Source organism: Manis javanica, chromosome 2 (assembly GCF_040802235.1).
Source record: "Manis javanica isolate MJ-LG chromosome 2, MJ_LKY, whole genome shotgun sequence".
Taxonomy (NCBI): domain Eukaryota; kingdom Metazoa; phylum Chordata; class Mammalia; order Pholidota; family Manidae; genus Manis; species Manis javanica.
This window is the reverse complement of record NC_133157.1, coordinates 145,674,549-145,698,560: the sequence shown is the minus strand read 5'-3', so window position 1 is coordinate 145,698,560 and position 24,012 is coordinate 145,674,549. Positions and strand designations below refer to the sequence as shown.

Genomic DNA, 24,012 nt, shown 5'->3' with positions numbered 1-24,012 from the left:
TTCTCTGATGACAAGCGACGTGGAGCATCTTTTCATGTGTCTGTTGGCCATCTGAATTTCTTCTTTAGAGAACTGTCTATTCAGCTCCTCTGCCCATTTTTTAATCACATTATTTGCTTTTTGTTTGTTGAGGTGTGTGAGCTCTTTATATATTTTGGATGTCAACCCTTTATCAGATCTGTCATTTATGAATATCATAATGCTTTTAAGAACTAAAATTTATTTAAATCCAAGTATGTGAACTGCAGTAGATCTGTTGTGTATACCATTATTTCATTTAATGTAATTCAGTGGATTGTCTGATGCTGTACTATTTTATGCACCAATAAGAAACGTTTTAAATGCTGCCAATTAGTTATCAGGCGTTATGAATTATACTGCATTCCAATGTGAGATGTTAAAATGTGAGGGAATGAGAATCTTAAAATGATTCAAACACAGTGCTCTAATTAAAACATTTTTGTAAAGTAGGCACAATTATATCATTTTACTAAATTGGATTCCCTTTATAAAGGAGTAGTAATAGTAATAATTATAACAATAGTGTAATAATTGCTGACCTGCTGTTTGTGCTAGGAACTGTTCTAAAGCATTTAGCATAGATTCTTATTTAAATATAACAGTAGTATCCCATGAGATAACTTACTTTTATCCCCATTATGTTGATGAGGAAATTGAGGCACCAAAAGGCCAACTGATCACTAAGGTGTAAGATTCAAACCTAAGATGAGCTGAATCCCCAGGTCATGCTATTTCTATCAAGTAGTCTGCACTTTCATTAATGTGGTGAGTAATAAGGCTGATAAATATTGTACCTTCTCCAGAAAAAGTAGACTTGTTTTGAAGACTTAGCTCTTTAATGTTCACAATTACATGAATAATTGTATGTTTTGAGAAGAGTGCATTGTTCCTAACAAGTCCACTCACTTTCCTAGGACTGCTCTGCATTTGGCCTGTGCCAACGGCCATGCAGAAGTGGTAACTGTTCTGCTACAGAGAAAATGTGAGCTTAACCTCCGTGACAACCTAGGGAGGACACCCCTGATCAAGGTATGTAGGAGCTGTCGATGCCAGCCTGAGATGGATTTGATGTAATAGCTGAGAAGATAAATCAATTTCTCTCATTTAAGTATAACTCACTGGTGAAACCTGTAGAGTGTCTACTTTGAAATCCTAGAATTTATACTGTGTTTCTTTGTGTAATACCTACAGGCCGTGCAATGCCAGCAAGAGAAATGCGCACATATTCTTTTAAACCATGGTGCCGATCCCAATGTAAGTGACATCTATGGCAACACAGCTTTACACTATGCAGCTTGTGGTGAGTGTGTAACAACAGTGGCACAGCTCCTTTCGCACAACGCAGACATTGAGGCAAACAATGAGGTATGCACCCACCACCTTTATCTACAAAAATTTGAATAACATGTTTCTAATTTCTTTAGTAGCCATTGATGTATAAAATTCTTTTACATATACATCCGTATGTAGACACATACATATACTGCATACTCGACATCGGGCCCTGTCACCATGGAAACACCTCCAAAGCCAAGTCAGGGAGGGCTAGAGAAAGGATGCCCATACAGAGGGCAGAACAGTCTCCTGGCCCTGCTTTCCCCGAGGAGGAGGACCTTCCCTTGACTGCCTGGGAGGGGGTGGTAGGCTCAGAGCCCACAAAGGACTGAAGGCTGAGGGGCTGTGAGGTGATGGTGGAGGCTGACTGCTCTGCAGAGCCTTAGGAAATGGGTGCTGCTGGGGATGGGTGGAAGGAGAGGTGGAGAACTGGTACCAGGCCAGAGGAGCTGGGTGAGTGCATGTGGGATGTGGAAGCGGCACACCACAGGACCTGGGCACTCTGGGACCCCAGGGCTCTGAAGATCCAGTGAGGGGTTTGGGTCACATCTTGACATCAGCAGGGCAATTCCCTTGTACTGGCAGCTGCTCTGCCAGCCATGTACCACCTTAGGGTTTTCATATCACAAAGTAGCTCCTGCTCAGCCTCATGCAGCTCCTCACCAGCTTATAGCTGCATGTAGGGAACAGGTGATGGTGAAGCTGATCTGCCTGCTGTTTCTTCTGGACGTACGTTACCTCCCATGCGGCAGCCCCAACAGGTTAATATAGTTAGGATCAATTTTACATATTTGGAAAATCAAGCATTTCCTGACTGAAAATATTTTAAAATAACTAAGATTTCACTCAAAATAATGGCTCTTCTAAGAAAGCATTAGAGTACAGCTTTGTTACATGCGTTCATGGCAGATGTTTGTGAAAACACTGAATTTGCTGAAGTACAGCTTTTCTTTCAAATATTTTTTCCGCACCCAAGTTTTTTTCTACTTGGTGTCAAGCAACACAGGAAAGCCAAGTTTGCTTTGGAAATAGGCTTTATCTAAAAAGAAAACAAAAGAAATGCATTTTATCATCTGAAATTGTGGCTACTCTTGACGAGTTTCTATTTTATTAAAAAAACTGACTTACGTAAAAGCGATTCCTCTTTCACTGGCTAAAGTTTCAGAGGCAAAAAGGAAAGGGAAAAGGAGAGAGAGTGCAATCAGAAATATGGAGGCCAATTTGGAATTTGGGCACATGAAGGGAAAGAACAAGACGAGGTGTTTTGTGTTTGCTTTGTCCTTCTTGCTTTTCTCTGTTTAGGCAAGATGTCTTCAGCCTTGAGGGAAAATAATTGTTTGTTTGGGAAAGAGGATGAATGGGTTGTAAACTTGCTTAGAGATCAACATTAGGAGGACTCTGAGGAACCAGACTGGCAGGGAGCAGTTGGTGATGAGGTGGGAAACGAGGGAAGATGATGTAATGAACTGATATATCCCGTTCTCTCAGAAACAGCCACGTAGACGGGAGCTAAACTCTGCCTTCAGATCTAGAACATCTTGATGGGAAGGGAGGAGTTTATGAATAACGAAATCAAGTTACATTTTGGGTTTCCTTACAAGTCCCTGTTCTGCCCCCACCGAGAAAAATTGAATGCAGTTTTGCTAAGTGACTCATCTCTTGTGCTTTCCTTTCTTTGATAAAATCCTCTAGTGATAGCAGGAATTGACCACATATGTGAGAGATGAGAATGACGTGATTGTCCAGTGCACCAGTGCTCAGCTAGGGTTGTGCTGGTTAATCGAATTGCCTGGGAAACTTTAAAAAACCAAGTCCAGTAAGGCCTGGATATGTATGTATATTTGGAAATATTTCCTTGAGGTACTGATACAGCTCTTGCTTAACAACTACTGAATGGATAAGTGTAATATATAAATTTGCAGATCTCACAAACTTAAGAAATCCCTAGAAGAGTTGGAGTTTGATAGGTTACTACTTCCTTCAGCTCTCTCCTTTCTGACAATTTTAGCCTGACTTCCATCTGGCCCTACCTCTGTGACTGAGAAGTTTAAAAAGAATATTACTGGCGATATCTGTTGGCCTAAACAAAACATGTTTTTCCTTCCAGCCATCAGTTATTCCCTAGCACTCAAAGAGTCTTTAGTAATTTGCTTCTGGATAGTCTTAATAAGTAGAGGCTGACCCTTGAAGGATTTTGCATCTTTTGGTATCATTAAAGTCATTAGGCCAACAAATTGGTTATCACAAGCAGGGTTCTCCGATGGCAATAGTAGTAAATCATGGACCTTCTTTTTAGCTGAAGCCGTGTGATAGAGTGTCTCAGTATGTCTGTTAAATTCACAGATCCCTGGCATAATTAGAATTGCAATTTTAAATATCGAAATCCATGTAGTTAGTGACAAAAGTGATGGGAATTTTTTTAATAGTTTAGGTTCAGCAGTCCTAAGAACTAGTTATCCATTTGATTAACAATCTGGGAGAATTAAATAAAAATAGATTGTAGCTCTCATAAGCATTGGAAAAATTCTTTGAGGTGGTATTATGAATCATTTTTGGTTTTTATCAAATGTACAGCACGATGGTTCTATAGTACCCCTCCTCCTCCCTCCAACATCCCTGCCTAGTTTGCTCCCCCTTTGTAACCACTAGACGCTTCTCAGTGTCTGTGAGTCTAATGCTGTTTTGTTCTTTTTCTTTTTCTTCTTTTTATATTCCACAAATAAGTGAAATCATATGGTATTTGTCTTTCTGCACCTGGCTTATCTCCCTGATCATAATACCCTCAAGATGCATTCATGTTGTTGCAAGTGGCAGGATTTCCTTTTCAGAGCAAAATAATATTCCATTGTATATGTACCACATCTTTATCCAGTCATCTACTGATGGATGCTTAGGTTGCTTCCACATTTTGGCTATTGTAAACGGTGTGACAATAAACATAGGGGTGCATATATGTTTTTGAAGCAGGGATTTTGTTTTCTTCAGGCAAATTTCCAGGAGTGGAATTCCTGGGTCAAACAGTATTTCTATTTTTAGTCTTTTGAGGAACCTCCATACTGCTTTCCACAGTGGTTGTACCAACTTGCAGTCCCACCAACAGTGTAGGAGTGATCCTATTTCTGGGTATTATGAATCTTAATAGCAATTTTTATTACATGTTGGGGCCCAGTGTTTTGGTAAACCATATGATACTAAAAAAAGGGGAGATTTTTGCATACACCGATTTGTTTTATACACAACCACTGGGAAATGTGAAAAATGTAAAACAAGTGAACTATAGACTAACTGTGGCCCCTGAATACATTTAATTTGCCCCAATAAATTGAGTCAATATTTAAAATGAAGGGGACTCATGTAGAAATCTGGGCTTCAGGCTTCTCTTAAAGGATCATATCTGCAACGTGGAATCATGCCTACTCTGAGGTGTGGTGCTGTGCAGAGGGCTTCCCCTTTTTCTGTTCCCCTGTCCCCACCTGGGGTCTTTACTTCCTTGAGTCACCTACTTTGCCCTCTATAAACACTGGAGGTTACAATTTGACGTTAGACTATTTTATAGTATTTTTTGATAAATATTCAAGATTTTTGAGATGGTTTGTATTAATTTACAATGTAGAGTTTACGTCATATATTAATCTCAGGAATAGGCTTGACTTAAATTAGAATTTATAAGAGGTTTATATTTACTTATTCCCTTTTTATTTGCTTATTTTTATTTATTCATTCATTTATTTATTGATACATCATTAACATACACCTACATGAACAATATTGTGGTTACTAGATTCCCCCCATTATCAAGTCCCCACCACATACCCCATTAAGGTCACTTTCCACTAGTGTAGTAAGATGTTATAGAATCACTACTTATCTGTGTTAAACTGCCTTTCCCGTGTCTCCCCCCACCACACACATTATGTATGCTAATCATAATGCCCCTTTTTCCGCTTATCCCTCCCTTCCCACCCGTCCTCCTCAGTCCGTTTCCCTTTGGTAACTGTGACTCCATTCGTGGGTTCTGTGAGTCTGCTGCTGTTTTGTTCCTTAACTTTTTGCTTTGATCTTACACTCCACAGATGAGTGAAATCATCTGACACTTGTCTTTCTCTGCCTGGCTTATTTCACTGAGCATAATACCCTCTAGCTCCATCCACGTTGTTGCAAATGGTAGGATTTGTTTTCTTCTTATGGCTGAATAGTGTTCCATTGTGTATATGTACCACATCTTCTTTATCCATTCATCTACTGAGGGACCCTTACATTGCTTCCATTTTTTGGCTATTGTAAATAGTGCTGCCAAAAACATAGGGGTGCACCTATGTCTTTTTCAAACTGGGTTCCTGCATCCTTAGGGTAAATTCCCAGGAGTGGAATTCCTGGGTCAAATGGTATTTCTATTTTTAGTTTTCTGAGGAACCTCCATACTACTTTCCACAATGGTTGAACCAATTTACATTCCCATCAGCAGTGTAGGAGGGTTTCCTTTCCTCCACAACCTCACCATCATTTGTTGTTGTTTTGTCCTTTCAATGTTGGCCATCCTAACTGGTGTGAGGTGATATCTCACTGAGGTTTTAATTTGCATGTCTCTGATTTGTGTGATGTGGAGCATCTTTTCACATGCCAGTTGGGCATCTGAATTTCTTCTTTAGAGAAGTGTCTGTTCAGATCCTGTGCCCACATTTTAATTGGGTTATTTGCTTTTTGTTTGTTGAGGTGCCTGAGCTCTTTCTGTATTTTGGAGGTCAACCCATTATTGGATCTGTCATTTATGAATATATTCTCCCATACTGCAGGATGCCTTTTTGTTAATCTGATGGTGTCCTTTGCTGTACAGAAGCTTTTTAGTTTGATATAGTCCCACTTGTTCATTTTTGCTTTTGTTTCCCTTGCCTGCGGAGATATGTTTATGAAGAAGTTGCTTATGTCTAAGAGTTTTATGGTTTCATGACTTCCATTCAGGTCTTTGATCCATTTCAAATTTACTTTTGTGTATGGAGCTACACAATAATCCTGTTTCATTCTCTTACATTTAGCTGTCCAGTTTTTCTAACATCAGCTGTTGAAGAGGCTGTCATTTCCCCATTGTATATCAATGGCTCCTCTATCATACATTAATTGACCACATATGCGTGGGTTAATATCTGGACTCTCTATTCTGTTCCACTGGTCTATGGCTCTGTTCTTGTGCCAGTACCAAATTGTCTTGATTACTGTGGTTTGAGGTAGAGCTTGAGGTTGGGAAGCGCGGTCCCCCTGCTTTATTCTTCCTTCTCAGGATTGCTTTGGCTATTCGGGTTCTTTTGTGGTTCCATATCAATTTTAGAACTCTTCCAGTTCATTGAAGAATGCTGTCGGTATTTTGTTAGGGATTGTGTTAAATCTGTAGATTCAATTAGGCACGATGGCGATTTTAACAATATTAATTCTTCCTCTCCAAGAGCATGGGGTGATTTTCCATTTATAGGTATCCTCTTTAATTTCCCTTAGGAGATTCTTGTAGTTTTCAGAGTATAGGTCTTTCACTTCCTTGGTTAGGTTTATTCCTAGGTATTTTATTCTTTTTGCTGCTTTTGTGAATGGAATTGTTTTCCTTATTTCTCTTTCTGCTAGTTCATCATTACCGTATAGGAATGCAACAGATTTCTCTGTATTCATTTTGTATCCTGCAACTTTGCTGAATTCAGATATTAGTTCTAGTAGTTTTGGAATGGAGTCCTTAGGGTTCTTTACATACAGTATCATGTCATCTGCAAACAGTGACAGTTTGAATTCTTCTTTACCAATCTGGATGCATTTTCTTTCTTTGTGTTGTGTGATTGCTGTGGCTAGGACCTCCAGTACTATGATGAATAAAAGCATGGAGAGTGGGAATCCTTGTCTTGTTCCCAATCTTAGAGGAAAAGCTTTCAGCTTCTTGCTGTTAAGTATGATGTTGGCTGTGGTTTTGTCAGATATGGCCTTTATTATATTGAGGAACTCACCCTCCTATACCGATTTTCTTGAAAGTTTTTATCATGAATGGATGTTGAATACTGTTAAATCCTTTTTCAGCATCTACGGAAAGATCGTATGGTTTTGGTCCCTCTTTTTGTTAATTTGGTGGATGCTGATGATGGATTTTCTAATGTAGTACTGTCCTTGCATTCCTGAGATGAATCCCGCTTGATCATGGTGTATGATCCTCTTGATGTATCTTTGAATTCACTTTCCTAATATCTTGCTATGTATTTTTGCATCTGTGTTCATCAGGGATATTGGTCTGTAGTTTTCTCTTTTTTTTTTTTTGTGGTGTCTTTGCCTTGTTTTGGTATTAGAGTGATGCTGGCTTCATAGAATGAGTTAGGAAGTATTCCCTCCTCTTCTATTTTTTGGAAAACTTTAAGGAGAAAATGGGTATTATGTCTTCTCTAAATGTCTGATAAAATTCAGCAATGAATCCCTCTGGTATGGGGCTTTTGTTCTGGGGTAGTATTTTGATCACCAATTCAATTTCATTGCTGGCAATTGATTTGTTTAGATTTTCTGTTTCTTCCTGGGTCAGTCTTGGCAGGTTGTATTTTTTTAGAAAGTTGTCCATTTCTTCTAGGTTATCCAGTTTGTTAGCATACAGATTTTCATAGCATTCTCTGATAATTCTTTGTATTTCTGTGGGGTCTGTAGTGATTTTTCCTTCCTCATTTCTGATTCTGTTTATTTGTGTAGATTCTCTTTTTTTCTTAATAAGTCTTGCTAGGGGTTTATCAGCTTTGTTTACTTTTCAATGAACCAGCTAGTGGTTTCATTAATTTTTTCTATTGTTTTATTCTCCTCAGTTTTATTTATTTCTTCTCTGATCTTTATTATGTCCCTCCTGTTACTGATTTTGGGACTCATTTGTTCTTTGAACAGTTTCAATAATTGTGAATTTAGACAATTCATCTTGGATTGTTCTACCTTCTTTAAATAGGCCTGAATGGCTATATACTTCCCTTTTAGAACTGTTTTCACTGCATCCCACAGAAGTAGTTGCGTTGTGGTGGTGTTTTCATTTGTCTCCATATATTGCTTGATCTCTGCTTTACTTTAGTCATTGATCCATTGATTGATTAGGAGCATGTTGTTAATCCTCCATGTATTTGTGAGCCTTTTAGTTTTCTTTGTACAGTTTGTATCTAGTTTTATACCCTTATGATATGAAAAGTTGGTTGGCACAATTTCTATCTTTTCTAATTTACTGAGTCTCTTTTTGTGGCCTAGTATGTGGTCTATTCTGGAAAATGTTCCATGTGCACTTGAAAACAATGTGTGTCCTGCTGCTTTTGGGTGTAGAGTAGTGTAGATGTCCATTAGGTCCATCTATTCTAATGTTTTGTTCATGCCTCTGTGTCCTTACTTACTTTCTGTCTGATTGATCTGTCCTTCAGAGTGAGTGGAGTGTTGAAGTCTCCTAGAATGAATGCATTGCATTCTATTTTCCCTTTTAATTCAGTTAGTATTTCTTTCACATATGTAGGTGCTTCTGTGTTCAGAGCATAGATATTTATAATGGTTATATATTCTTGTTGGATTGATCCCTTTATCATTATGTAATGTCCTTCTTTTTCTCTTGTGACTTTCTTTAAAGTCTATTTTGTCTGATACTAGTACTACAACACCTGATTTTTTCTCCCTATTAGTTGCATGAACTACCTTTTTCCATCCCTTCACATTTAGTCTGTGCATGTCTTTGATTTTGAAGTGAGTCTCTTGTAGGCAGCATATAGATGGGTCTTGTTTTTTGTCCGTTCAGTGACTATGTCTTTTGATTCGTGCTTTCAGACCATTTACTTTAAGGGTGATTATCAATAGGTATGTACTTATTGCCATTGCAGGGTTTAGATCTGTGTTTACCAAATGTTCAAGGGTAACTTTCTTACTATCTAAGACTCTAACTTAACTCACTTAGTATGCTATTACAAATACAATCTAAAGGTTCTTTTTTTTCTTTTTCCCTCCTTTTCTTCCTCCTCCATTCCTTATATATTATATATCAGATTCTGTACTTTTTGTCTATCCCTTTTTATTACCTCTGGTGACAGCTATTAAACCTTAGGAGCACTTCCATCTGTAGCAGTCCCTCCAAAATACACTGTAGAGATGGTTTCTGGGAGCTAAATTCTCTCTGCTTTTCCTTATCTGGTTATTCTTTGATCCCTCCTTCAAATTGAAAAGATAATCTTGCTGGATAAAGTTTTCTTGGTTTGAGGCCCTTCTTCTTCATTGCATTAAATATATCATTCCACTCATTTCTGGCATGTAAGGTTTCTGCTGAGAAATCTGATGAAAGCCTGATGGGTTTTCCTTTGTATATTATCTTATTTCTGTCTCTGGCTTCTTTTACTAGTCTGTCCTTATCCTTGATCTTTGCCATTTTAATTATTATATGTTTTGGTGTTTTTGTCCTTGGGTCCCTGTGTTGGGAGATCTGTGCACCTCCATGGCCTGAGAGACTATCTCCTTCCCCAGATTGGGGAAGTTTTCAGCAATTACTTCCTAAAAGACACCTTCTATCTTTTTCTTCTGGTACCCCTATAATCAAATATTGTTCCATTTGTGTTGGTCACACAGTTCTCTCAGTATTCTTCCAGTCTTTGTGCCTCAGCTTCTTTGTATTTCTCTTCCATATCCCTAATTTCTATTTCATTTATTGTCTCCACTGTATCTAATCTGCTTTTAATACCCTCCATTGTGTTCTTCAACTATTTGATCTCTGTCCTAAATTCATTCCTGAGATCTTGAATATTTTTCTATACCTCCATGAGTATGTCAATGATTTTTATTTTGAAATATCTTTCAGGAAGATTCATGAGGTCGATTTCATTTCAATCTTTCTCAAGTGTATTCATCATTTTGCTTTCAACCAAGTTCCTTTGACAGTTCATAGTTTGTCTGTGGTGCCCTGTAGTGCCCAGAAGCTCTACTCTCTGGAGCTGTTTAGCGCCTGGAGCAATGTCGGGGGTCGCAGCAGAGCTGTGTTGGTGCCTTGGTGGAGGAAAGAGCTGTTTCCTGCTTCCGGGCTGCTATGCCTGTCTCCACTGCCCAAACCAGTGGGCCAAACACACAGGTGTAAGCCTCTATGCTGTGTGTTTGTAGCTGCCGTAGGCGGAGCTTCCCTCTGGCTGGCCTGATGGCAGGGCAAGTTTTGCTGGTTTGTGATCCCGAGCCAGCTGCACGCTAGCCAGGCAGGAGTAAGACACAGCAGGCTGTGTATCATAGTGGTGGTGGGGGCCTTGGAGCTGTGTATGTAGCCAGGGGAATGGAGTGCCTAAAGATAGTTTAAGCTCCCAACCTGCTGGGAAGAGTGCACCCAGACAATTTTGGCTACCTGTCCATTCTCCTGAGCAGTAAGCTCTGCACAATCCTTGTCCCTTTAGCAGCCCTCTCACTTTTAGGAAGTCTCTCAGACTGCCCACCCACATCAGCCAGATATGAATCCCTGTTTTCCACAAGCAGCTGGAATTTCCATCTCTGCAGGTATTCAGCCTGTCTTAGCTTTCCAACCGCACTAAATCAGAGCAGCGTGCAATGTAGGTTCGTGCTCCCAGAGCAGATATCCAGGGCTAGGTGTTCAGGAGTCCCAGGCGTCCACTCACCCCCTGCTCTGTTTCTTCCTCTTCTGCTGGGCTGGGGTAGGGGAAAGGGTTGGGTCCCACCAGGTCAGGTATGTTACCATATTCTGTGAGGTCTGCTCTTTGCTCCATGTGTATGCAGTCTGGTGCAGCCTTCTTTCCTGTTGCTCTTTCAGGATTAGTTGTATTAATTATATTTTCATATTATGTGTCATTTTAGGAGTTCTCTGTCTCACCTCTTATGCTGCCATCTTTTCTATAAGTGGTTTTTTAAATGACTTTTTTTTACATGTATTATTGGTAATCCTATCCCCACTGGAATGTCTATAAACCTAATGAGGTTGATCATGGTTACAGTCATTTAGGTTATCTGTTTAGTGTAGACAATATTATATCTTTTCCCTCAGCATTGTTCCTTAAAAATGCAAGTGATTTAGTTAACTTCCATTATGCTACAAATAATCCATGTAGATCAGTATTAGAAGTTTTATTGATAAGCCATTATATTTTTATTTGATTCATATTTTGCATGGAATACAATTTTAAGTGGCAATTAAAATGGAATCCTAAATAAAAAGATTTTTTAGTGGGCCCAGGGTTATCATTACAATTGGGATTAAAATTTCATATTGAGCTTACTAACAGCAAAGGTAAAACAAAACTATCTTCTTATAGGACAAAACCCATGGACCATTTGGTTATAAGCAATCCTTTCATTCGAAGCGTGTCGCTTTTAATTCAGAGTCCATTTTCTAGTGACCCATTCGAAGCAGTAGTGCCTGACATTGACATCTTGGAACCTGACACCATTGATAGAAGAATCAAGCAATTTTGTACACATGGGAAAAACCCTCATTTTTACTGGAAAGCTGTCAGAACTATCCCTGAAACACTTAATTCCTCAAATGTTAATGTTTGCAACAAAGAAGTATTGGGCAGATAGGGAGTAAGCAAAGTTAAACAGATTTCCTTAGTACTAGACATATAAAGCACAGCTTTAAAATATTTCTCAAATACAGAACATGGAATTCTCACTGTGGCATAGTCATTAACTTTTGGTAAAGTACATATTCTTTGGAATAATTGTTGTAAGAAACAGTACCCTAGAGAGACTCACTTCGGTTAACTCAGTAAAAATAGTTAAAGCACTTCCTACTACATCTTAAAGCTTGGAGATACAGAGAGATTAAGAAATAGCCCCTGTCCTCAAGAAACTCTTGGTTTAGAGGGGAAGCAGTAAGGCAAGTACAGCACACCATGGTCAATACTGTGAAGGGAAGCAAAGACTTCCTGGAAGACTTCAGTATTTGCAGTGAGTTGTGGAGAATGCCTTTGCAGGTAGTCTGTCGAAGAGGTGTAGAGGAAGGGCATTGCCAGAGAAGGAGCAGCAGGTGAAAACTGAGGGCTGAGAAGGAAGGGGCCACTTTTTATTTTCCTTCTATATTATATGTTTAAGGGCAGAGGATCTTTCATAACTTTTTTATTCAGTTTAGAAATATATGATTTTCTAAATTGTAAATTGTTTTTGCTGATTTACAGGAAGGCTTCACACCACTTTTGCTTGCTATAAGGCAAAGAAAGTGTGAAATGACAAAGTATTTGTTAACTAAAGGAGCAAATGTACATGCTGTTGATAAGAAAAAAAGGTACAGTATTTTCTTAAACCTTGTATTTCTCTAGCGTCGTGATAAACACATCAGAAGATTAAGTGTAGGATTAATTGATAATTACGTAGTGGAAAATATCAACACATCATTAGTAGAAAAGCAATGATTCTGACTAGGCAACAGTCTGTACAGCAGGGTTCTTTTACAATATTAGCTGATGACATTTGCAATCTGACTTTTTTCCTCATGATTTTTAGATTAGCTAAAGGGTGTGTTTCATATTGGTTTTTATAAAATACAGGCTTTTTAAGGACACAATTTTGGACTTCTTAATGCTTTTATAGTATTTTTTTTACCTCTACTTTACATACATTTTTTCCTAAAAGATGCTTCTTGAGCTTAAAAAGGAATTGATTTTTGTCTTTTGGAAGTGTCTTTGCTTTAAGTTGCTTTCTTTAAAGAATAATGATGTTACTAGGTTATTCCTAAGTGACTGTTAATGACTATTACCAGATACTATGGGCTCATGAGTTTTTATCCTTTTTCACTTCTAATATATTTTGATGTTTTTATTTTTCATTGGTATGGTAGAAGGAAGAAAGATAGCTTTAGTTGAACAAACTTTCCATTTACTGAAGACAAGTCATAGGTGGGTGATAAAGAGAAAGGAGGTGGGCTTTAGGTTCTCACAAGACTGGGTGTGATACCTCACTTTCCTGCTTGTTAGGCGTGTGACCTTGGGAACATTACTTATCAGCACCAATATGTTTGATATAAAATAGGATTATAATATATCCTTCAAGAATGGTTGTGTATAAGATTATAGATACATCATTTAGTTTAGTGCCTAGCACATACTTAGCATCTTAACTGCAACTATGAGTACTACCATTATTACTAATATTGTTATAAGCCTGCAAATAGCTTTAATGTATCAGACTTCAGTCTTTTTCAAGTATAATATACTGGACTAAGGAAGAAATGGGGGATTCTTCATTTAAATCTTCACCGATTTCAGAAAAGTGACCTCACTATAGTTTCTTGTCCACCAGAGGACTTGAAAGTAGCAACTTCTACTACATAATAGCCAAGTGGGACAAAAGGCTTCCTTTTTGTCCATTCCTTTTAGTCTTGGAGGTAATTTACAAAGATGAACCCTTGACCATGAGAATGGTCAGTTCTACACAGACAGGCAAGATTTTAACTTGGTAAAGTGTATCAAGTTAGCTATTTAAGTAACAAAGTTCCTAAGGGTGAAGTTATTTCTCTGTCATTTTAGAACAACACTCATGCTTGCTATAGATAATGGATCAACAGTTATAGCCAGGCTGCTTCTTCAGCAAGATATTGATGTCTTTTCGGAAGATACCCTTGGATGGACTGCAGAAAATTATGCTTATAAGAGAGGTTTGAATACGTAAGTATTTACATTAAAATGCTAGCTACCACTGAACTAATGTTTAAAATAACTGTTACTCAATATGTAACAGGTGATTTCGTAGTTTGGTTCCGTCAGTTTTGGACTGGCACTACACATAGGGCACATCATCAGCCAGAAACCCTGCAAAAAGCTAGACTGGTAGCAATGGTGCCCAGTTCTTTATCACAGGACTTTTTTTAAGATATAACATTATCCATTTAATTCTATGTATATCAGCTATGCATGAGGCACAAATAATGTCACATCTCCGAATTTTCTACTGTTACCTGGACATGTTCACAATAGCAGAAAATCCTGCTTTTTTCCCTGGGTACTACCCCTATACTCTCCCCCCTGAATTTTCCAAGAACCCAAGGGTTTCCCTAAGACCAAAGAGACAGTGCTCTTTCATAAGTCCCTTGGAGGGGGCGGGAAAGGACACTCTATGTTCTGTTTGTTTCCACTGCTTGTACTGCTGCAGCATTGCTACTGAAATGGCCCTACAGGCAGTGCTGATTGACCTTTGCTCCCAGGATGTCCTTGCCTTTCTAGATTCCTGTCTTCATGGTGATCCACACTAGACTGGAAAAGCCACACCTTTTCTCAGTTCACATACATATGCTTGTATGTTCAGCCACTATTTCAGAGCATGAGCTCCCTGTTCTGGCAGCTGGGCCTGCTAGCTTCAGCAACACACTTTTCTGCACACCCTCAAAAGCCTTATGGAGAGCCTGCACCCTAGCCTGAGACCCTCACAATGACTCACCCTTTGAGGATATTGTCTGTCCTGTTTGCCGATATTAGGTGGGACCATTAGCTGCAGATATTAGCAGAGAGGTTCAGATAAGGCTGCAGGAAGAGATTAGACTTGCCTTCTCGTAGGATGTTCTGTACCCACAGGGTAGAGGGTTTCTTAGGTCATGGAACACCCCATATTGCCCTGACCTAAATAGTGGGACCAGTTTGCCTGAGATTCCATAATTAAGGTTCACCCCTTAAGTGGTCTGTTTTCCATAATGATGAAAATTTCCAAAGTGCCTTGAGTGGAGTTCAGGTTTCAAAATACTTTCAGATTCTGCCTCACAAGAAAGCCAGCCACTCAACAGGAATCTCTGAATCTCAAGTAGGTTACTTGGCATTAGGAGAGCTAAGCCCCATCCATGTCCACATGTACAAGAGTAGGGGTAAGTCTTTCAAGTCAACTGGAGATGACATGGAGATGAAACATCATTCAGATAAAGACCTGCTAGTTCAAAGTTTGAGTAGATGGAGAGGAAAAAGTAGCAGTCGGCGCCAGGTTTTGACTTCTATTGGTTTGTGCCGTCGGTGTGATTAGCTACAGTGATAGGGGACAATGCTGTCATCCAACTTAATGAGGTAGTATATTTATAAGTTACTTATCACCTAAATTACCAAAAAGAAAGAACAGTTAACCGAAAATAATTACGTCTTCTGAACACGGCAGCTAACTTGTTAGAACATGTGAAAACCCACTGGGTTTTATTTGGTATTCCAAAATAGTTTCAAGTTGAAGAGCAAATCATTCCATTCCTTGAGTGTTCCTGTGAGCATTTTGGGGGTATAGTAGCTTATGAAACCCTTGCAACAACTTTGTAAAATGAGGCGGCAAGATCCCTACTTTCTAGAGCAAGATCCCTAATTTCTAGAGCAAGACTTTGAATTGAAGAGAAGCAGCTTGTCCAATAACAAAAAGCTGTTGGTTATAGAGCTAGGCCTTCTGAGTTCAAGACACATCCATCCATTATGGCACGCTAAGTCTGACTCATTTACTGAGCTATAGTGCCCTCAGTTCATGACTGGTCCACCTTACTATCTTACCGCTTGTCATATTTAATTATTTGCTTGATAAAAAGTTTGTAACACTTAGAAATTTGGAGTATATGGGCTAATTAAGGCTTTGTATTAGCTGTTATTATCCAAAATATTCTTAGGAATGTTATTTGATAAATGTTTTTCAAATCAGTACTAAAGTAGTAATATTATTTGTAACCTTTCTTTACACATAGCATTTGCCAACTAATTGATATGTACAAAGTGGACAAGGGAATTAAAAATTCTTCTCAAAATAATCGAAACTCTTCTCCAGGTAAGAGTTGAGATACTGAATTGCCCTTGGTGGTCTACCATAGATAAAGTAAGAATAAGGGAGTTTTGATAATGAAAGACCAATGAAGAAAAACGGTGTATAAGTTACATGTATATTTGTTCTTTCTTAATTTCTTTCTTAATAGTTCAATATTCAGAATTATTCTTAAAGCTAATGTAAGTAACTTAAAATTTGAGATGGTGTTTATTTCAATAGTCTGAAAAGGAATTCATTTAGTCATGACCCCTAAAATCCCATATATCTTTGTGTACATAAAAGATTTTTAAGTTAAATGTTGTATCTTTCCTCTGTAATCACATTATAACAAATTGAACTTGTCATAATAAAGTAGAAAATAAGGTAAAATATGATAAATAAAAATAGAATATTTTATAACAGTGAATTACATTTAGTACATGAATGTTTCTTATTACATACTGATTTATCTCACTAATAATAATAACTGTCTTTAAAACTGGGAACACAGCAATACCTTCCTGGAAGAACCATACATAAATGGCAGACACTCAGAACTTCACTGGTGTGCAGCAGTACTGCTGAGACAGGCTCTTAAAGACTCCTGCTGGAAGTACAGGAGTCAGAAAAGCCATGCCTCGTTGAGAAACACAGCTTATTTTACATACTGTTACACTAACATGGCCTGTTACCAGCTTCATACCTCATTAAGTCAAACCTGAATGAGAGAGGCCAGGTGCTGTCACATCTGCTAAGTGGGGCCATAATAGTTTGAAAGCAGTCGTAGACAAGACATAAGTGAATAAGCATGACTGCTCCCAGACGACTGTTCCGAAGCCAGATGGTAGACTGGATTTGGCCTGCGGGCCACAGTTGATGACCCTTCATATAGAGGACACAGTGAAGGAAAACACAGAAGGTGACACAGCCAAAGGAAGTTTTTGTTTCTTTGGACTCATATCAGCCCATCTTGAGGTGTTCACCCAATGGTACTGAAATGAACACAGTCCGGGTGCTCAATTTATTCAACTTCCAATGTTGGCCATTTGTGACAGAGAGAGAGAGGGAGAGAGCTCTTTCATTATTAAAACGGCGAAAAGTAATTATACCCTGATAAATATTGGGAGACTTTTAAAACAGTAATTCTGAAATGTTTTGGTCTTAGGATTCCTCTGTATTATTAAAAATTGCTGAGAATTCCTAGGAAGTTTTAGTTAAATGGGTTGTATCTATTGATAGTCATGACATTAGAAGTTAAAACTGAAACATTCTAAATACAAATGTACATGATCATACATCGCATTAACTATTAGAGCTCTGATGTTATCACATACCATATCTCTGGAACATTACACTGTATGCTTGTAAAGAGAATGAGAATGGAAATGGCAAGTAACATTGAGCTTTATAGCAAAAATACTTGGACCTCTTGGACCCCATGAGCAGATGGATCTTGGGACTCCAGGGACTCCCAGGTGATGTTTCACAACCACCACTTTAAGCCAGGCCAGGCTCATGGATGAAACTTTTAGCAGTCCTTGTGATGGAAGGGCTTCAAAGTTTCCATCCAAATTTTGGGTTTTTTTTTTTGCTCACTTGCTTAAAATTTAGAGTTTAAATCTGATGATTTTGTCTTAAAGAAAATAATTTTGTTATATATTCATTTCCTAACTCATGGCACTCTATACTCTGGAGTCAACTTGCCCTCTTTTAACTTGGAAAACAGGCCACTCAAGGCTGTCTTTTCTCACATAACTGACTGTGCTTATTCCAGGTTTAACAAGTGAATTCTGAAGATCCTGGTGCATACTGTAATTAAAGTGATGCCACTCACTGACAACTTTTATGAAACCTATGTCTTTACAGCACCCAATAACCAGTATGCACGCTTAAACATAAAATAAGTGGTTACCCATAAATGTCATTAATAATAAAATTCATACCTTGAAGAATCTTAATTCCTCATTAAGCTCTACAGAATATAGAATAGGTAACAGAGATTGATGAGCAAGTCAAAGTAAGTGATAGTAGAAAATATAAAAGTAGAAAAAATGAGGGACCGTGGTTAATTAGGCTTCCCTACGTGGATAGCAGTACAGGGCATGTAAAATGGGAATTAGGAGAAAGAGTAATTTCTTCTAGGCTACTATTGAGAATATACCTAAGAGTGTATAGCAGGATTGTGTTTAGAGTTTAGAGACTGTTTGGGAAACTAGGTAGATAGCCAAAGACCAAACTTAGTCTCCTAGTTTTATTTTTTATACCCCTGAATTCACAAGTATTAGTTACAGCTACATTAAGTGTAACTAAAAGAGCACCTTCCAAAGCCAAAAATTAAAATATTCCTTGTATTTTCTATGACTTTATGTAATTTAGAGTTGGCTCGACCAGGAGTAATGGAAAATATTGGGATTGACTACACAGTGCCGCCTCTGATATGTACACAGTCTATCAACTTGTCTTACACTTTTTTTCTTATCATTAATCTACAATTACGTGAAGAACATTATGTTTACTAGGCGCCCCCCTTCACCAAGACACCCCTCCCCATACCCCATTACAGTCAGTCCACCAGCATAGTAAGATGCTATAGAATCACTACTGGTCTTCACTGTGTTGCACAGCCGTCCCCATGCCCGCCCTACATTATACATGCTAATCGTAAGGCCCCCTTTCTTTATCCCCACACTTATCCCTCCCTTCCCACACATCCTTCCTAATCCCTTTCCCTTTGGTAACTGTTAGTCCATTCTTGGGTTCTGTGATTCTGCTGCTGTTTTGTTCCTTCAGTTTTTCTTTGTTCTTATACTCCACATATGAGTGAAATCATTTGATACTTGTCTTTCTCCACCTGGCTTATTTCACTGGGAATAATATGCTCTAGTTCCATCCATGTTATTCCAAATGAAAGGAGTTGTTTTCTTCTTATGGCTGAATAATATTCCATTGTGTACCACGTCTTCCTTATCCATTCATCTACTGATGGACAGTTAGGTTGTTTCCATTTCTTGGCTATTCTAAATAGTGCTGCGATAAACACAGGGGTGCATCTGTCTTTTTCAAACTGGTCTACTGCATTCTTAGGGTAAATTCCTAGAAGTGGAATTCCTGGGTCAAGTGGTATGTCTATTTTGAGCTTTTTGAGGAACCTCCATACTGCTTTCCACAATGGTTGTACTAATTTACATTTCCACCTGCAGTGTAGGAGGGTTCATCTTTCTCCACAACCTTGCCAACATTTGTTGTTGTTTGTCTTTTGGATGGTGACGATCCTTACTGGTGTGAGGTGATATCTCATTGTGGTTTTAATTCGCATTTCTCTGATCACTAGCGATGTGGAGCACCTTTTCATGTTTCTGTTGGCCATCTGAATTTCTTTGGAGAACTGTCTATTCAGCTCTTCTGACCAATTGTTAATTGAATTATTTGCTTTTTTTTTGTTGAGGTGCCTGAGCTCTTTATATATTTTGGATGTCAACCCTTTATTGGAACTGTCATTTATGAATATATTTTCCCATACTGTAGGGTACCTTTTTGTTCTATTGATGGTGTCCTTTGCTGTACAGAAGCTTTTCAGCTTAATATAGTCCCACTAATTCATTTTTACTTTTGTTTCCCTTCCCTGGGGAGATATGTCCATGAAGATGTTGCTCATGTTTATGTCCAAGAGATTTTTGCCAATGTTTTTTTCTAGGAGTTTTATGATTTCATGACTTACATTCAGGTCTTTGATCCATTTCTAATTTACTTGTGTGTATGGGGTTAGACAGTGACCAGTTTCATTCTCTTACATCTAGTTGTCCAGTTTTGCCAGCACCATCTTTTGAAGAGAATTCCATTTCCCCATTGTATGTCCATGGCTCCTTTATCATATATTAATTGACCATATAAGTTTGGGTTAATGTCTGGAGTCTCTATTCTGTTCCACTGGTCTGTGGCTCTGTTCTTGTGCCAGTACCAAATTATGTTGATTACTGTGGCTTTGTAGTAGAGCTTGAAGTTGGGGAGTGAGCTGCCCCCCCAATTCATTCTTCCTTCTCAGGATTGCTTTGGCTATTCGGGGTCTTTGGGTATTCCATATGAATTTTTGAACTATTTGGTCCAGTTCGTTGAAGTATGCTTTTGGTAATTTGATAGGGATTGCATCAAATCTGTATATTGCTTTGTGCAGGATGGCCATTTTGATGATATTATTTCTTCCTAGCCAAGAGCATGGGATGAGTTTCAATTTGTTAGTGTCCCCTTTAATTTCTCTTAAGAGTGTCTTGTAGTTTTCAAGGTATAGGTCTTTCACTTACTTGGTTAGGTTTATTCCTAGGTATTTTATTTTTTTTGATGCAATTGTAAATGGAAATGTTTTCCTGATTTCTCTTTCTATTAGTTCATTGTTACTGTATAGGAAAGCTACAGATTTCTGTGTGTTAATTTTGGAGTGGAGTCGTTAGGGATTTTTATATACAGTATCATGTTATCTGCAAATAGTGACAGCTTAAGTTCTTCTTTACCAATTTGGATTGGTTGTATTTCGTTGTTTTGTCTAATTGCCGTGGCTGGAACCTCCACTGCTATGTTGAATAACAGTGGGGAGAGTGGGCATACCTTTCTTGTTCCCGATCTCAGAGGAAAAGCTTTCAGCTTCTCGCTGTTCAGTATGATGTTGGCTGTGGGCTTATCATATATGGCCTTTATTGTGTTGAGGTACTTGCCCTCTATACCCATTTTGCTGAGAGTTTTTATCATAAATGGATGTTGAATTATGTCGAATGCTTTTACAGTACCTATGGAGATGATCATGTGGTTTTTGTCTTTCTTTTTATTTATGTGGTGGATAATGTTGATGGATTTTCAGATGTTGTACCATCCTTGCATCTCTGGGATGAATCCCACTTAGTCATGGTGTATGATCCTTTTGATGTATTTTTCAATTCGGTTTGCAAATATTTTGTTGAGTATTTTTGCATCTATGCTCATCAGGGATATTGGTCTGTAATTTTTTTTTTGGTAGGGTCTTTGGCTTCATAGAATGAGTTTGGAAGTATTCACTCCTCTTCTGTTTTCTGGAAAACTTTAAGGAGAAGAGGTATTATGTCTTCTCTGTATGTCTGATAAAATTCCGAGGTAAATCCATCTGGGCTGGGGGTTTTGTTCCTGGGTAGTTTTTTGATTACCACTTCAATTAAATTGCTGGTAATTGGTTTGTTTAGATTTGGTGTTTCTTCCTTGGTCACTCTTGGAAGGTTGTGTATCTCTAGGAAATTGTCCATTTGTCCTAGGTTTTCCAGCTTCTTAGCGCATACATTTTCATAGTATTCTCTAATAATTCTTTGTATTTCTGTGGGCTCAGTCGTGATTTTTCCTTTCTCGTTTCTGATTCTGTTGATGTGTGTTGATTCTCTTTTTCTCTTAATAAGTCTGGCTAGAGGTGTATCTATTTTGTTTATTTTCTCAAAGAACCAGCTCTTGGTTTCATTGACTTTTGCTATTGTTTTATTCTTCTCAATTTTATTTATTTCTTCTCTGATCTTTAGTATGTCCCTCCTTCTGCTAACCTTAGGTCTCATCTCTTCCTCTTTATCCAATTTCGATAATTGTGTCCTTAGACTATTCATTTGGGATTGTTCTTCCTTCTTTAAATATGCCTAGGTTGCTATATAATTTCCTCTTAAAACTGCTTTCCCACAGAAGTTGGGGCTTTGTGTTGTTGTCAATTCTTCCCATATATTTCTTGATCTGTATTTTGATTTGGTCATTGATCCACTGATTATTTAGGAGCTTGTTGTTTAGCCTCCATGTGTTTATGAGCTGTTTTGCTTTCTTTGTACAATTTATTTCTAGTTTTATACCTTTGGGTCTGAGAAGTTGGTTGGTAGAATTTCAATCATTTTTAATTTACTGAGGCTCTTTTTGTGGCCTAGTATATGGTCTATTTTGGAGAATGTTCCATGTGCACTTGAGAAGAATGTGTATCCTGTCCTTTTTGGGTGTTGAGTTCTATACATGTCTATTCAGTCCATCTTTTCTAGTGTGTTGTTCAATGCCTCTGTGTCCTTACTTAATTTCTCTCTGGTAGATCTGTCCTTGGGAGTCAGTGGTGTGTTGAAGTCTCTTAAAATAAATGCATTGCATTCTATTTCCTCCTTTAATTCTATATTTGTTTCGCATATGTTGGTGCTCCTGTATTGGTTGCATATATATTTATAATGGTTATGTCCTCTTGTTGGAATGACCCATTTATCATTATATAATGTCCTTCTTTATCTCTTGTGACTTTCCATGTTTTGAAGTCTATTTTTTCTGATACTAGTACTGCAACACCTACTTTTTTCTCTGTGTTGTTTGCATGAAATATCTTTTTCCATCCCTTGAGTTTTAGTCTGTGCATGTGTTTGGGTTTGAGGTGAGTCTCTTGTAAGCAACATGTAGATGGGTCTTGCTTTTTTATCCATTCTATTACTCTGTGTCTTTTGATTGGTGCATTCATTCCATTTGCATGTATGGTGATTATTGAAAGATATGTACTTACTGCTATTGCAGGCTTTAGGTTCGTGGTTACCAAGGGTTCATGGTTACGTTCTTTACTATCTTACTGTCTAACTTCACTCACTTATTGAGCTATTATAAACACAGTCTAATGATTCTTTATTTCTCTCCCTTCTTATTCCTCCTCCTCCATTCTTCTGTACATTAGGTGGTTTATTTGTGTGCTGTTTTTTGTTTCATTTGACTGCTTTTGGGGGTACTTGATTTCATTTTTTGCGTTTAGTTAATATTTGATAGTTCTGGTTTCTTAGGTCTGATTTTATTTTCTCTGGTCACATCTGTTTAGTGTTAGGAGTGCTTCCTTCTAGAGCAGTCCCTCTAAAATACCCTTTAGAGGTGGTTTTGTGTGAGGCAAATTCTCTAAACTTTTGCTTGTTTGGGAATTTTTTTAATCCCACTTTCATATTTAAATGAAAATCTTGCTGGATACAGTACCCTTGGTTCAAAGCCCTTCTGTCTCATTGCGTTAAATATGTTGTGCCATTCTCTTCTGGACTGTAAGGTTTCTGTTGAGAAGTCTGATGTTAACCTGATGGTTTTTCCTTTGTAGGTGACCTTTTTCCTCTCTCTAGCTGCTTTTAAAACTCTGTCCTTGTCCTTCATCTTTGCCATTTTATTTATTATGTGTCTTGGTGTTGTCCTCCTTGGGTGCCTTCTGTTGGAAGTTCTGGGTACTTCTGTGCTCTGAATGATTATTTCCTCCCCCAGTTTGGGTAAGTTATCAGCAATTATTTCTTCAAATACACTTTCTATCCATTTTTCTCTCTTCTTCTGGTATCCAAATAATGCGGATATTGTTCCTTTTGGATTGGTTACACAGCTCTCTTAATATTGTTTCATTCCTGGAGATCATTTTATCTCTCTCTGCATCAGCTTCTATGCATTCCTGTTCTCTGGTTTGTATTCCATCAATGGCCTCTTGCATCTCTTCCATTCTGCTAATAAATCCTTCCAGAGATTGTTTCATTTGTGTTATCTCCTTCCAGACATCATCCCTTAGCTCCTGCATGTTTCTCTGCAGCTCCATTAGCACGGTTATAAACTTTATTTTGAATTCTTTTTCAGAGAGATTGGTTAGGTCTATCTCCCCAGATTCCTTCTCAGGGGAGGATGTCTGGGTTGGACTTACCTGTGTCAAATTCTTCTGCCTTTTCATGGCGATAGAGGTAGTTGTGGGGAACTGGCACATGTGGTGGCTGCGAGAACATCCCTTCTTGCTGGTAGGTGGCCTTCATCTCCTGGGAGAATGGCAACCACTAGTGGCTTGTGCTGGACAACTGTGCGAAGACGGGGTTAGTTAATTAGGCTTACCTACGTGAATGGCAGTACGGGGCATTTAAGCGGTGAGGGAGCAGTGTGTCTCAGTGAGGAGGGGAGGATGTGGGAGTGCTTCTCTGATAAACACGTTGCATAAGTTAG

At 38.3% G+C, this 24,012-nt stretch overlaps 1 long non-coding RNA gene across 2 annotated transcripts; it reads left to right on the top strand.

The window, feature by feature from the left end:
• Window positions 1–1,160: 1,160 nt before the first annotated feature.
• Window positions 1,161–16,193, top strand: LOC140847912 (uncharacterized). 2 transcript variants are annotated; one of them, XR_012128186.1, is made up of 4 exons: window positions 1,161–1,386; window positions 12,483–12,589; window positions 13,830–13,967; window positions 15,998–16,193. It is a non-coding gene; the product is annotated as an uncharacterized lncRNA (long non-coding RNA). The 2 variants fall into 2 exon arrangements; XR_012128187.1 differs by having other exon boundaries at window positions 1,162–1,386; window positions 13,830–13,957.
• Window positions 16,194–24,012: the final 7,819 nt, after the last annotated feature.